Source organism: Cryptomeria japonica, unplaced genomic scaffold (assembly GCF_030272615.1).
Source record: "Cryptomeria japonica unplaced genomic scaffold, Sugi_1.0 HiC_scaffold_218, whole genome shotgun sequence".
NCBI lineage: Eukaryota > Viridiplantae > Streptophyta > Pinopsida > Cupressales > Cupressaceae > Cryptomeria > Cryptomeria japonica.
This window is the reverse complement of record NW_026729040.1, coordinates 147,315-160,000: the sequence shown is the minus strand read 5'-3', so window position 1 is coordinate 160,000 and position 12,686 is coordinate 147,315. Positions and strand designations below refer to the sequence as shown.

General features: G+C 58.8%; 1 non-coding gene across 1 annotated transcript; it reads left to right on the top strand.

The window, feature by feature from the left end:
* Nucleotides 1-12,281: 12,281 nt before the first annotated feature.
* Nucleotides 12,282-12,400, top strand: LOC131868747 (5S ribosomal RNA). The gene has a single exon (XR_009367188.1). It is a non-coding gene; the product is annotated as a 5S ribosomal RNA (ribosomal RNA).
* Nucleotides 12,401-12,686: the final 286 nt, after the last annotated feature.

Sequence of the window (12,686 nt, the reverse complement as noted above, 5' to 3'; positions counted from 1 at the left end):
GACTACCTCCAGGAACAATCGGGAACAAGACCGATTACAAGTCGTCGAGTCTGTTACTGGGCGAACACGAGATGCGCACAGGAAATCGATCAGCCCTCACAATGGCCCAAGGCCAGAGATCGGACTGCTACGATTTACCCCAACAATCATCGTGCCACTCTTCGCAGAGAGGTGATAGACGCCAACGAGCCCGCGCATAGCAATCGAGGTGTAAAAAGGGCGTTGAAGGCAGGAAGCCTGGACGAAAGAGGCTACGAGGTCACCTCGAAGCGGTCTAAGAATCGGGCGCACTTGGGGCGACTACCAGTGCCAACCCCTTATCCCGCGGTGCGTCCGACACACAGAAATTTCCAAGGCGGCCAAGGAGCCTCCCCGCATAGCAATCGGGGTGTGAGGTTACGGATGCAGCATTGATAGCAATCGAGGTGTGAGGCGAAGGATGCAGAAGTGAGAGCCGAGGGATGTAGCAGAGATAGCAATCGGGGTGTGTGATGCAGAAGAGATAGCAATCGAGGTGTGCGGTGGGAAGGGCCCAGCAGCCAGAATGCATGAAGCGACGGATGAAGCAGTGATGACAACCGGGCTGTGAGGAGAGGAGGGATGCAGCCAAGAAAGCAATCAGGGCTCGAGGCAAGGGATGCATCAAGGATAGCAATCATGTTGTGAGGCGAGATTCCAAAGGCTAAACGTGAGAGGCTGCAGGGTCGACTCAGAGAGGTCTATGCATGTGAGAGGCTGAAAGCAAGGTCGACTCGGAGCGGTCTATGCATCGGGCGCGCTTGGGGCGACTACCAGTGCCAACCCCTTATCCCGCGACGCGTCCGACAAAGAGAACGTTCCAAGGCGGCAGAGGAGGTTACCAGCCGAAGGATGCAGTAGCAATAACAGGTATAGTTCCGCGGCGGCCGAGAAGACTCACCGCATAGGAATCGGGATGCGAGGCGACGGATGCGGCGGGAAGGCCCCGACGGCTAAACGGAAGAGGCTGCAGGGCCGCCTCGGAATGGTCCAAGCATCGGATGCGATTGGGACGACTACCAGTGCCAACCCCTTATCCCGCGATGCGTCCGATACACAGATAGTTCCAAGGCGGCCGAGGAGCCTCACCGCATATCAATCGGGGTGCGAGGCGAGGGATGGGGCGGGAAGGCCCCAACGGCTAGACGGAAGAGGCTTCAGGGCCACCTCGGAATGGTCCAAGCATCGGACGCGCTTGGGGCGACTGCCAGTGCCAACCCCTTATCCCGCGATGCGTCCGATACACAGATGGTTCCAAGGCGGCCGAGGAGCCTCACCGCATAGCAATCGGGGGTGCGAGGCGAGGGATGGGGCGGGAAGGCCCCAACGGCTAGACGGAAGAGGCTTCAGGGCCGCCTAGGAATGGTCCAAGCATCGGACACGCTTGGGGCGACTACCAGTGACAGCCCCCTATCCCGCGATGCGTCCGATACGAAGATGGTTCCAAGGCGGCCGAGGAGCCTCACCGCATAGCAATCGGGGTGCGAGGTGGGGGATGCGGCGAGATGGCCCCAACGGCTAGACGGAAGAGGCCACAGGGCCGCGTCGGAATAGTCCAAGCATCGGACGCGCTTGGGGCGACTACCAGTGACAACCCCTTATCCCGCGATGCGTCCGATACGAAGATAGTTCCAAGGCGGCCGAGGAGCCTCACCGCATAGCAATCGGGGTGCGAGGTGGGGGATGCGGCGAGATGGCCCCAACGGCTAGACGGAAGAGGCTGCAGGGCCGCCTCGGAATAGTCCAAGCATCGGACGCGCTTGGGGCCACTACCAGTGACAACCCCTTATCCCGCGATGCGTCCGATACGAAGATAGTTCCAAGGCGGCCGAAGAGCCTCACCGCATAGCAATCGGGGTGCGAGGTGGGGGATGCGGCGAGATGGCCCCAACGGCTAGACGGAAGAGGCCACAGGGCCGCCTCGGAATAGTCCAAGCATCGGACGCGCTTGGGGCGACTACCAGTGACAACCCCTTATCCCGCGATGCGTCCGATACGAAGATAGTTCCCAGGCGGCCGAGGAGCCTCACCGCATAGCAATCGGGGTGCGAGGCGAGGGATGCGGCGAGATGGCCCCAAAGGCTAGACGGAAGAGGCTGCAGGGCTGCCTCGGAATAGTCCAAGCATCGGACGCGCTTGGGGCGACTACCACTGCCAACCCCTTATCCCGCGATGCGTCCGATACACAGATAGTTCCGAGGCGGCCGAGGAGGTGGGGGATGCAGCGAGATGGCCCCAACGGCTAGACGGAAGAGGCTGCAGGGCCGCCTCGGAATAGTCCAAGCATCGGACGCGCTTGGGGCGACTACCAGTGACAACCCCTTATCCCGCGATGCGTCCGATACACAGATAGTTCCAAGGCGGCCAAGGAGCCTCACCGCATAGCAATCGTGGTGCGAGGTGGGGGATGCGGCGAGATGGCCCCAACGGCTAGACGGAAGAGGCTGCAGGGCCGCCTCGGAATGGTCCAAGCATCGGATGCGCTTGGGGCGACTACCACTGCCAACCCCTTATCCCGCGATGCGTCCGATACACAGATAGTTCCAAGGCGGCCGAGGAGCCTCACAGCATAGCAATCAGGGTGCGAGGCGAGGGATGCGGCGAGAAAGCCCCAACGGCTAGAGGGAAGAGGCTTCAGGTCCGCCTCGGAATGGTCCAAGCATCGGACGCGCTTGGGGCGACTACCAGTGACAACCCCTTATCCCGCGACGCGTCCGATACACAGATAGTTCCAAGGCGGCCGAGGAGCCTCACCGCATAGCAATCGGGGTGCGAGGCGAGGGATGCGGCGAGAAGGACCCAACGGCTACACGGAAGAGGCTTCGGGGCCGCCTCGGAATGGTCCAAGCATCGGACGCGCTTGGGGCGACTACCAGTGACAACCCCTTATCCCGCGACGCGTCCGATACACAGATAGTTCCAAGGCGGCCGAGGAGCCTCACCGCATAGCAATCGGGGTGCGAGGCGAGGGATGCGGCGAGAAGGACCCAACGGCTAGACGGAAGAGGCTTCGGGGCCGCCTCGGAATGGTCCAAGCATCGGACGCGCTTGGGGCGACTACCAGTGACAACCCCTTATCCCGCGACGCGTCCGATACACAGATAGTTCCAAGGCGGCCGAGGAGCCTCACCGCATAGCAATCGGGGTGCGAGGCGAGGGATGCGGCGAGAAGGACCCAACGGCTAGACGGAAGAGGCTTCGGGTCCGCCTCGGAATGGTCCAAGCATCGGACGCGCTTGGGGCGACTACCAGTGACAACCCCTTATCCCGCGACGCGTCCGATACACAGATAGTTCCAAGGCGGCCGAGGAGCCTCACCGCATAGCAATCGGGGTGCGAGGCGAGGGATGCGGCGAGAAGGACCCAACGGCTAGACGGAAGAGGCTTCGGGTCCGCCTCGGAATGGTCCAAGCATCGGACGCGCTTGGGGCGACTACCAGTGACAACCCCTTATCCCGCGACGCGTCCGATACACAGATAGTTCCAAGGCGGCCGAGGAGCCTCACCGCATAGCAATCGGGGTGCGAGGCGAGGGATGCGGCGAGAAGGACCCAACGGCTAGACGGAAGAGGCTTCGGGTCCGCCTCGGAATGGTCCAAGCATCGGACGCGCTTGGGGCGACTACCAGTGACAACCCCTTATCCCGCGACGCGTCCGATACACAGATAGTTCCGAGGCGGCCGAGGAGCCTCACCGCATAGCAATCGGGGTGCGAGGCGAAGGATGCGGCGAGAAGGACCCAACGGCTAGACGGAAGAGGCTTCGGGTCCGCCTCGGAATGGTCCAAGCATCGGACGCGCTTGGGGCGACTACCAGTGACAACCCCTTATCCCGCGACGCGTCCGATACACAGATAGTTCCGAGGCGGCCGAGGAGCCTCACCGCATAGCAATCGGGGTGCGAGGCGAGGGATGCGGCGAGAAGGACCCAACGGCTAGACGGAAGAGGCTTCAGGGCCGCCTCGGAATGGTCCAAGCATCGAACGCGCTTGGGGCGACTACCAGTGACAACCCCTTATCCCGCGACGCGTCCGATACACAGATAGTTCCGAGGCGGCCGAGGAGCCTCACCGCATAGCAATCGGGGTGCGAGGCGAGGGATGCGGCGAGAAGGACCCAACGGCTAGACGGAAGAGGCTTCAGGGCCGCCTCGGAATGGTCCAAGCATCGGACGCGCTTGGGGCGACTACCAGTGACAACCCCTTATCCCGCGACGCGTCCGATACACAGATAGTTCCGAGGCGGCCGAGGAGCCTCACCGCATAGCAATCGGGGTGCGAGGCGAGGGATGCGGCGAGAAGGACCCAACGGCTAGACGGAAGAGGCTTCAGGGCCGCCTCGGAATGGTCCAAGCATCGGACGCGCTTGGGGCGACTACCAATGACAACCCCTTATCCCGCGACGCGTCCGATACACAGATAGTTCCGAGGCGGCCGAGGAGCCTCACCGCATAGCAATCGGGGTGCGAGGCGAGGGATGCGGCGAGAAGGACCCAACGGCTAGACGGAAGAGGCTTCAGGGCCGCCTCGGAATGGTCCAAGCATCGGACGCGCTTGGGGCGACTACCAATGACAACCCCTTATCCCGCGACGCGTCCGATACACAGATAGTTCCGAGGCGGCCGAGGAGCCTCACCGCATAGCAATCGGGGTGCGAGGCGAGGGATGCGGCGAGAAGGACCCAACGGCTAGACGGAAGAGGCTTCAGGGCCGCCTCGGAATGGTCCAAGCATCGGACGCGCTTGGGGCGACTACCAGTGACAACCCCTTATCCCGCGACGCGTCCGATACACAGATAGTTCCGAGGCGGCCGAGGAGCCTCACCGCATAGCAATCGGGTTGCGAGGCGAGGGATGCGGCGAGAAGGACCCAACGGCTAGACGGAAGAGGCTTCAGGGCCGCCTCGGAATGGTCCAAGCATCGGACGCGCTTGGGGCGACTACCGTTGCCAACCCCTTATCCCGCGATGCGTCTGATACACAGATAGTTCCGAGGCGGCCGAGGAGCCTCACCGCATAGCAATCGGGTTGCGAGGCAGATTATTGGGAAGGGAACCCCCTGGGATGCGGCTCAAGCAGTGCCCAAAGGGACTGGAATGCGGAATCACATCGAGAGACCCAAATGCTATACGAGGGCTCAAATCGAATTATCGATTTGGCCACGACATGGACGCATCGGAACGACTACCTTTGCCGAACCACTCGCAATTGCATCCATACCGAAACCAATAGACATTTCCGTTAGAGCCCTCGCATAGCATTCGGGAATCTCGCATGCCCCTCTAAATCGACCAATGCTGGCGCTCAATGAAAATCCGAGCGCTACCACCGTTCGAGCGCCAGCATTGGTCGAGTTAGAGGGGCACGGGGGAGAATGCTCCAGTCAACACCTCCCCTATATAAGTTATTTGTCCGATTCTCGCACAACCGTAGTCTGCCTCGTCGAATCAAACAACGGTCCCAGATTCCGACTTCCGTTCCGTAGAGACCCAAAAGCTAGATGGAGGCTCGCAAGAAAGAGAGTCGGCGCATAGCAATCGGGTTTCTCGAACGTTTAGGGACCGAGCTCACTTGCGGATAGGGCAAAATCCGCCAAGCAACCCAAAAGCTAGACGGGGGCTCGAATCGAATCGCCTAGGCGGCCACAACAACGACGTGTTGGATCGACTACCAGTGCCAAACCATTCAGCAAGACTAGTCTGTGTCGAGGCCGGATAGAGATTCTCAGAGAGCGCCCGCATAGCATTTAGGAGACCTGCCGCGTCCCTCACACTCGACAAATGGTGGTGCACGTTTATAAATCCGAGCGATCCCAACCCTTTCAAGCACCAACATCGGTCGAGATAGAGGGGCACGGAGGGGGCTGCGTGAGACAACACAGTCCCCTATATAAGTTATTTGTCCGATTCTCACACATCCGAAGAATGGTCATCAAATCGGACAACAGCCCAAACTTCCGACTTCCGTCCCAGAAAGCCCAAGAGCTATCTAAAACGTTCATGGCCGGAACTCGATCGCGGCTATACCAGTCCGCCAAGCAACCCAAAAGCTAGACTGGAGCTCTAGTCGAATCACCTCTGTGGCCATTGCAAGGACGTGTTGGAGCGACTACCATTGCCGAACCATTCCGCAGGTCGAGTCCATACCAAGGCCGCATAGAGATTCACGATGAGCTCCTGCATAGCAATCAGGAGACTTGCCGTGTCCATCACAATCGATAAATCCTGGTGCAAGATTTTTGCATCCGAGCGCTCCAACCAGTCGAGCACCAGCATCAATCGACATAAACGGGCACGGGGGGAGGATGCTCGAGAACACTACCTCCCCTATATAAGTTATTTGTCCGATTCTCAAGCAGCCGAAGTCTGGTCATCGAATCGGGTCAAAGACCACAACTTCCGACTTTACCCACAATGCAAGTCATCGAATCGAACATCGGCCCCCGAGTCGGACTCCATGCGTATGTCAGGTCATCGGACCCAAATTCCGCCTTCCTGCGCATGGCGGGCCATCAATATCAACTCGGTCATCGGACCCAAACTCCGCCTTTTTGCGTATGGCACGCCTTCAAATCGGTCATCGGACCCAAATTCCGCCTTCCTGTGCATGGCGGGCCATCAACATCAACTCGGTCATCGGACCCAAATTCCGCCTTTCTGCGCATGGCACGCCATCAACTCGGTCATCGGACCCAAATTCCGCCTTCCTGCGCATGGCAGGTCATCGGACACAAATTCAGACCTCGCCAATATGCCTACGTATCGAATCGGTCATCGGACCCAACTTCCGACTTCATCCATACTGTAGGGTCTTTGAGGTTGGCGCGGTGCGCTCAACCCAGGGAGTCGACCCATCGAAGCATACACCTCCCCTATATAAGCTATTTGTCCGATTCCCACACCTGTGTAGTTTGCACCTCTGACCAGGACATCGACCCCAACTTCCGAACTCGACTGCAACGACGGCACCAGCGCCTTGGTGCGCACCTTGCGACGCACAGTCCCAACATTCGCCTTCCTGCACATGGCAGGTCATCGGACCCAAATTCCGACCTCGCGAGTATGCCTACATATCGAATCGGTCATCGGACCCAACTTCCGACTTCATCCATACCGTAGGGTCTTTGAGGTTGGCGCGGTGCGCTCAACCCGGGGAGTCGACCCAACGAAGCATACACCTCCCCTATATAAGCTATTTGTCCGATTCCCACACCTGTGTAGTTTGCACCTCCGATCAAGACATCGACCCCAACTTCCGAACTCGCCTCCAACGACCGAACCAGCGCCTTGGTGCGCACCTTGCAACGCACAGTGCCAACATTCGCCTTCCTGCACGTGGCAGGTCATCGGACCCAAATTCCGACCTCGCGAGTATGCCTACATATCGAATCGGTCATCGGACCCAACTTCCGACTTCATCCATACCGTAGGGTCTTTGAGGTTGGCGCGGTGCGCTCAACCCGGGGAGTCGACCCAACGAAGCATACACCTCCCCTATATAAGCTATTTGTCCGATTCCCACACCTGTGTAGCTTGCACCTCCGATCAGGACATCGACCCCAACTTCCGAACTCGACTAAAAAGACCGCACCAGCGCCTTGGTGTGCACCTTGCAACGCACAGTGTCAACATTCGCCTTCCTGCACATGGCAGGTCATCGGACCCAAATTCCGACCTCATGAGCATACCTACTAATCGAATCGGTCATCGGACCCAACTTCCGACTTCATCCATACCGTAGGGTCTTTGAGGTTGGCGCGGTGCGCTCAACCTGGGGAGTCGACCCATCGAAGCATACACCTCCCCTATATAAGCTATTTGTCCGATTCCGACACCTGTGTAGTTTGCACCTCCGCTCAGGACATCGACCCCAACTTCCGAACTCGCCTGCAACGACCGAACCAGCGCCTTGGTGCGCACCAAAAGTGCGCACTTTTGGAGGGCACTTTTCTGCGCTCCAAAGGTGCGCACTTTTGGAGGGCACTTTTTGGAGGGCACTTTTCTGCGCTCCAAAGGTGCGCACTTTTGGAGGGCACTTTTTGGAGGGCACTTTTCTGCGCTCCAAAGGTGCGCACTTTTGGAGGGCACTTTTTGGAGGGCACTTTTCTGCGCTCCAAAGGTGCGCACTTTTGGAGGGCACTTTTTGGAGGGCACTTTTCTGCGCTCCAAAGGTGCGCACTTTTGGAGGGCACTTTTTGGAGGGCACTTTTCTGCGCTCCAAAGGTGCGCACTTTTGGAGGGCACTTTTTGGAGGGCACTTTTCTGCGCTCCAAAGGTGCGCACTTTTGGAGGGCACTTTTTGGAGGGCACTTTTCTGCGCTCCAAAGGTGCGCACTTTTGGAGGGCACTTTTTGGAGGGCACTTTTCTGCGCTCCAAAGGTGCGCACTTTTGGAGGGCACTTTTTGGAGGGCACTTTTCTGCGCTCCAAAGGTGCGCACTTTTGGAGGGCACTTTTTGGAGGGCACTTTTCTGCGCTCCAAAGGTGCGCACTTTTGGAGGGCACTTTTGTGCACTCCAAAGGTGCGCACTTTTGGAGGGCACTTTTCCTGTGCTCCAAAGGTGCACACCTAGGTGAGCACCTTCGACCACACCTTGTAGCACACCAAACTCTGACTTTCGACTTCATCCGCAATGCAGGGTCTTTGAGGTTGGCGCAATGCGCACAACCAGGGGAGTCGACCCATCAAACCCAACACCTCCCCTATATAAGCTATTTGTCTGATTCTCATACATGCGTAGCCTGCAAGAGCAATTAGGACATCGACCCCAACTTTCGGCTTCTAAACGAAAACAAGGTCTTTGAGGTTGGTGTAATGCGAACAACTAGGGGAGTCAACCCATCAAACCCAACACCTCCCCTATATAAGCTATTTGTCTGATTCTCATACATGTGTAGTCTACAGGAGCAATTAGGACATCGACCCCAACTTTTGACTTCTTAACGAAAACAAGGTCTTTGAGGTTGACGTAATGCGCACAACCAGGGGAGTCGACCCATCAAACCCAACACCTCCCCTATATAAGCTATTTGTCCGATTCTCATACATGTGTAGCCTGCAGGAGCCATTAGGACATTGACCCCAACTTTTGACTTCTTAACGAAAACAAGGTCTTTGAGGTTGGCGTAATGCGCACAACCAAGGGAGTTGACCCATCAAACCCAACACCTCCCCTATATAAGCTATTTGTCTGATTCTCATACATGTGTAGCCTGCAACAACGATTAGGACATCCACCCCAACTTCTGAATTCGTCTGCGTTGACCGCACCAAAGGTGCACGCCTTGGTGCTCACCAAAATCCGACTTCCGACTTCTTCTGCTATGCGGGGTCTTTGAGGTTGGCGCAGTGCGCACAACCAGGGGAGTCAACCCACCGAATGCAACACCTCCCCTATATAAGCTATTTGTCTGATTCTCATACATGCGTAGACTGCAGCAATGATTAGGACATCCACCCCAACTTTTGACTTCTTAAACAAGACAGGGTCTTTGAAGTTGGTGCAGTGCACACAACCAGGGGAGTCGACCCATCAAACGCAACACCTCCCCTATATAAAGCTATTTGTCCGATTCTCATACGTGTAGTCTGCAGCAGCGATTAGGACATCGACCCCAACTTCCGAATTCGTTTGCATTGACCGCACCAAAGGTGCACGCCTTGGTGTGCACCCTGGAGTGCACTTTGGTGCTCACCTCGGTGCACACTTTGGTGTGCACCTCGGTGTGCACCAAAGGTGCGCACCTTGGAGCGCACCAAAGGTGTACACTTTGGAGCGCACCACATAGGGTCTTTGAGAGGTTGGCGCAGTGCGCACACCAAGGTGGGTGTTGAGGTGCGTGCCGAGGTGGGTGGGTGCTAGGGTGCGCTCCATGGTGGGTGCCAGGGTGGGTGCGTGCTAGGGTGGATTCCAAAGAGGGTCATAGGGTGGGTGCCAAGGTGGGTTGGTGATATAGTGGGTTCAAAGGTGGGTACTAGGGTGGGTTCCAAGGTGGGTCACAAGTTGGGTGCCAGGATGCGTGGGTGTTAGGTTGGGTGCCAAGGTGGGCTCCTGCGTGGGTGGGTGCTAGGGTGGGTTTCAAGGTGGACGCGAGGGCGGGTGCCAAGGTGGGTAACAAGTTGGGTGTTAGGATGGGTGAGTGCTAGAGTGGGTGCCAAGGTGGGTGGGTGCTAAGGTGGATGCCAAGGTGGTTCACAGGGTGGGTGGGTTCTAGGGTGAGTTCCAAGGTGGGTCACAGGTTCAGTGCTAGGGTGGGTGTCAAGGCGGGTGTCGAGGTGCCTGGGTGCTAGGGTGTGGATGCCAATGTGGGTCATAGGGTGGGTACTAGGGTGGGCTGCAATGTGGGTGCCAAGGTGGGTAACATGCTCGGTGGGTTCTAAATTGGGTGCCAGGGTGGGTGTGCACCCACCTTGCCCGAGGTGGGTGCCAAGGTGCCAGTGTGGGTGGGTGCTAAGGTGGATGCCAAGGTGGGTGAGAAGGTGGGTGATAGGTTGAGTGGTAGGATGGGTGGGTGCCAAGATGGGTCACAGGGTGGGTGCAAGGGTGGGTAGGTGCTAGGGTTGGTGTCAGGGTGGGTGGGTGCTAGGTTGGGTTCCAAGGTGGGTGCGAGGGTGAGTGTCAAGGTGGGTCACAGGTTAGGTGCTAGGATGGGTGAGTGCTAGGGTGCAAAGGTGCCAGGGTGGGTGCTAGGATGGGTCGATGCTAGGGTGAGTGGCAAGGTGGGTCCACAAGTGTCAAGGTGGGTGCCGAGGTGGGTGCCAAGTCGGCGACTGCTATGGTGGATGCCAAGGTGGGTCACGGGGTGGGTGCCAAGTTGCTAGGTTGGGTTCCAAGGTGGGTGCCAACGTGGGTGCTAGGGTGCGTGGGTTAAAGGGTGTGTCACAACGTGGGTGCCAGGATGGGTGCGCACCCACACTGGCCAAGACGGGTGCGGGTGCAAGGTTGGGTTCCAAGCCCGGTCACAGGCTGGGTGCTAGGATGGGTGGGTGCCAAGGTGGGCACCAGGGTGGGTGCACCCACCCTGGCCAAGGTGGGTCACGGGGTGGGTCCTAGGGTGGGTAACGGGGTGGGTACTAAGGTGCGTGCCAAGGTGGGTCATAGGGTGGGTGCCAAGGTGGGCACCAGGGTGGGTGTGCACCAACCCTAGCCAGGGTAGGTCACGGGGTGGTTGTCGGGGTGGGCGTCAAGGAGCCAAGGTGGGTGGCAAGTAGCCAAGTTGCGTGCCAAGGTGGGTGTCGGGGTGGGTGCCAAGGATCCAAGGTGGGTGCCAAGGAACCAAGGTGGGTGTCTGGGTGGGTGCCGAGGTGGGAGCCAGGGTGGGTCCCAAGGTGAGTGCAAAGGTGGGTGCCAGGGTCAAGGTGAGTGCCAATGTGGGTTCCAAGGTGCCAGGGTCAGGGTGAGTGCCAATGTGGGTTCAAAGGTGCTAAGTTGGGTGCGAGGTTGGGTGCGAGGGTGGGTGGGTGCCAAGGTGTGCTAGGTGGAAGCCCGGGTGGGTCGGCATCCCATGGGTGTCGAGTTGGGTGCCTGATGGGTGCTTCTTGTCAAGTTTTAGTCGTCGGGACTCATTTCGAGCCTTAGAGGTCGTTTCTTGTCCGGTTGCCCTGTCTTCGACCTGGGAACCCAATTTTGGTCCTCGGGTCCCATTTTTTTTTGTCTCGCATCCCACTTTTGGCCTGTGGCCTTTTCGGGGTCGATTCTCGTTTTGGGCATCAGAGCATGTTTCTTCTCCTAAAACCCAATATTTGTTTATTAAGTCTCGGAACACATTTTTGTTCTCGTGGACCCATCATGGGTCTTGGAACGCATTTGTGGTCCTTGGGTCCCATTTTGCATCCCGAAACTTGTGTTTTGGTGCTTGATCCCTATTTTGGGTGCCCACCTTGCACCAAGTGCGCACCCGGGGCAAACCGAGCGCCTTGGTGCACCGGGGCAAGATCGAGCGTGCACCCGAGGCGCCCCGAACATGCACCAAGGTGCACTCGGCCCACATGTGAGCGCAGGTCGTTGCGCCCGAGGTGGTGTGTGGGCACCGCGTTGCAGACGGGACACTGCACGCACACGACGCCCCCTCCAGGTGCACGCACGTAGGCCGGGCCGGGTGCACACCCGACGCCCTAGCAAGGTGCGCGCACCCGGGCAGGGCTCACACTTGGCGAACGGGGCGCACTTCGCGAGGGAGGGTGTGCACCTCGACGGGGGTGGGTGGCCGGGGTGGATTCGCACGTGGGTCGCGGTTTGCTAAGTACACACTGCGACAAGCTCATAACGGGTGCGATCATACCAGCATTAGTGCACCGGATCCCATCAGAACTCCGCAGTTAAGCGCGCTTGGGCCGGAGTAGTACTGGGATGGGTGACCTCCCGGGAAGTCCCGGTGTTGCACCCTTTTTTAGTTTTTCGCCGGGCGTCGCAATGCTATTTGAATAAACCTTTTGCCCGTTTGCGTTCTCGTCGGGGCCGGGCCGGGCCGGGGTGCGCTGCCCGCACTACCGCGCGCGCGGGGGCGACACCGAGCGCGCACCCGAGGCACCCCGAGCACACAGGCCACGGTGCAACCCGGGCGTTGTGCGCGCACCCCGGTGCGCCCGAGGTGCTGCGCGCGCACCCAGGTGAAATCGGTGTGCACCTCGGCCAGTGCGCGCTCGGTCGAGTCGCGCACGTTGGCCAAGGTG